Raw genomic sequence first — 3,743 nt, 5'->3', positions numbered from 1 at the left:
ATGACGTATAACGTCATATAGTAATGCGTCATAACGTATAACGTCATATAGTAATGCGTCATAACGTATAACGCCATATAGTAATACGTCATAACTTACAAGGTCATATAGTAATGCGTCATAACGTATAACGTCATATAGTATTGCGTCATGACGTATAACGTCATATAATAAGGTGACATGACGTATAACGTCATATAGAATTACGGCATAACGTATAACGTCACATAGTAAAACGTCATAACGTATAACGTCATATAGTAATACGTCATAACGTATAACGTCATATAGTATTGCGACATGACGAATAATGTCATATAATAAGGCGACATGACGTATAACGTCATATAGTAATGCGTCATAACGTATAACGTCATATAGTAATGCGTCATAACGTATAACGTCATATAGTAATGCGTCATAACGTATAACGCCATATAGTAATGCGTCATAACGTATAACGTCATATAGTAATACGTCATAACGTATAACGTCATATAGTATTGCGTCATGACGAATAATGTCATATAATAAGGCGACATGACGTATAACGTCATATAGTAATGCGTCATAACGTATAACGTCATATAGTATTGCGTCATAACGTCTAACGCCATATAGCAATGCGTCTTAGCGTATAACGTCACATAGTAATGCGTCATACCGTATAACGTCATATAGAATTCCGGTTTAACGTATAACGCCATATAGCAATGCGTTATAACGTATAACGTCACATAGTAATACGTCTTAACGTATAAAGTCATATAGAATACCGGGTTAACGTATAACGCCATATAGCAATGCGTCATAACGTATAACGTAATACAGAATTACGGTTTAACGTATAACGCCATATAGCAATGCGTCATAACGTATAACGTTATACAGAATTACGGTTTAACGTATAAAGTCATATAGTAATGCGTCATAACGTATAACGCCATATAGTAATGCGTCATAACGTATAACATCATATAGTATTGCGTCATGACGTATAACGTCATATGGTAATGCGTCATAACGTATATCGTCATAGAGTAATGCGTCATAACGTATAACGTCATATAGTATTGCGTCATAACGTATAACGTTATACAGAATTACGGTTTAACGTATAAAGTCATATAGTAATGCGTCATAACGTATAACGCCATATAGTAATGCGTCATAACGTATAACATCATATAGTATTGCGTCATGACGTTTAACGTCATATAGTAATGCGTCATAACGTATATCGTCATAGAGTAATGCGTCATAACGTATAACGTCATATAGTATTGCGTCATGACGAATAATGTCATATAATAAGGCGACATGACGTATAACGTCATATAGTAATGCGTCATAACGTATAACGTCATATAGAATTCCGGTTTAACGTATAACGCCACATATCAATGCGTCATAACGTATAACGCCACATGGTAATACGTCTTAACGTATAAAGACATATAGAATTCCGGGATAACGTATAACGTCATATAGTAATACGTCATAACGTATAACGTCATATAGTATTGCGTCATGACGAATAATGTCATATAATAAGGCGACATGACGTATAACGTCATATAGTAATGCGTCATAACGTATAACGTCATATAGTAATGCGTCATAACGTATAACGCCATATAGTAATGCGTCATAACGTATAACGTCATATAGTATTGCGTCATAACATCTAACGCCATATAGTAATGCGTCATAACGTATAACGTCATATAGTTATGCGTCATAACGTATAACGCCATATAGCAATGCGTCATAACGTGTAACGCCATATAGCAATGCGTTATAACGAATAACGTCATATAGTAATGCGTCATAACGTATAACGCCATATAGTAATGCGTCATAACGTATAACGTCATATAGTATTGCGTCATAACATCTAACGCCATATAGTAATGCGTCATAACGTATAACGTCATATAGTAGTGCGTCATAACGTATAACGCCATATAGCAATGCGTCATAACGTGTAACGCCATATAGCAATGCCTTATAACGAATAACGTCATATAGTAATGCGTCATAACGTATAACCCCATATAGTAATGCGTCATAACGTATAACGTCATATAGTATTGCGTCATGACGTATAACGTCATATAATAAGGCGACATGACGTATAACGTCATATAGAATTACGTCATAACGTATAACGTCATATACAATTACGGTTTAACGTATAACGTCAAAAGAGTAATGCGTCATATCCTATAACGCCATATAGTAATTGCGTCATAACGTATAACGTCATATAGAATTCCGGCATAACGTATATCGTCATATAGTAATACGTCATAACTTACAAGGTCATATAGTAATGCGTCATAACGTATAACGTCATATAGTATTGCGTCATGACGTATAACGTCATATAATAAGGCGACATGACGTATAACGTCATATAGAATTACGTCATAACGTATAACGTCATCTACAATTACGGTTTAACGTATAACGTCAAAAGAGTAATGCGTCATATCCTATAACGTCATATAGTAATGCGTCATACCGTATAACGTCATATAGAATTCCGGTTTAACGTATAACGCCATATAGCAATGCGTCATAACGTATAACGTCACATAGTAATACGTCTTAACGTATAAAGTCATATTGAATACCGGGTTAACGTATAACGCCATATAGCAATGCGTCACAACGTATAACATCATATAGTATTCCGTCATGACGTTTAACGTCATATAGTAATGCGTCATAACGTATATCGTCATGGAGTAATGCGTCATAACGTATAACGTCATATAGTAATGCGTCTTATCGTATAACGTCATATAGAATTCCGGTTTAACGTATAACGCCTCATAGCAATGCGTCATAACGTATAACGTCACATAGTAATACGTCTTAACGTATAAAGTCATATAGAATACCGGGTTAACGTATAACGCCATATAGCAATGCGTCATAACGTATAACGCCATATAGTAATGCGTCATAACGTATAACATCATATAGTATTGCGTCATGACGTATAACGTCATATAGTAATGCGTCATAACGTATATCGTCATAGAGTAATGCGTCATAACGTATCACGTCATATAGTATTGCGTCATGACGAATAATGTCATATAATAAGGCGACATGACGTATAACGTCATATAGTAATGCGTCATAACGTATAACGTCATATAGAATTACGGTTTAACGTATAACGCCACATATCAATGCGTCATAACGTATAACGCCACATGGTCATACGTCTTAACGTATAAAGACATATAGAATTCCGGGATAACGTATAACGTCACATAGTAATACGTCATAACGTATAACGTCATATAGTATTGCGTCATGACGTATAACGTCATATAATAAGGCGACATGACGTATAACGTCATATAGAATTACGTCATAACGTATAACGTCATCTACAATTACGGTTTAACGTATAACGTCAAAAGAGTAATGCGTCATATCCTATAACGCCATATAGTAATTGCGTCATAACGTATAACGTCATATAGTAATGCGTCATAACGTATAACGCCATATAGTAATGCGTCATAACGTATAACGTCATATAGTATTGCGTCATGACGTATAACGTCATATAATAAGGCGACATGACGTATAACGTCATATAGTATTACGTCATAACGTATAACGTCATCAACAATTACGGTTTAACGTATAACGTCAAAAGAGTAATGCGTCATATCCTATAACGCCATATAGTAATTGCGTCATAACGTATAACGTCA

Source organism: Bombus fervidus, unplaced genomic scaffold (assembly GCF_041682495.2).
Source record: "Bombus fervidus isolate BK054 unplaced genomic scaffold, iyBomFerv1 scaffold0020, whole genome shotgun sequence".
Lineage (NCBI taxonomy): Eukaryota > Metazoa > Arthropoda > Insecta > Hymenoptera > Apidae > Bombus > Bombus fervidus.
The sequence above is the reverse complement of the archived record's forward strand: the minus strand, read 5'-3'. Positions refer to the sequence as shown.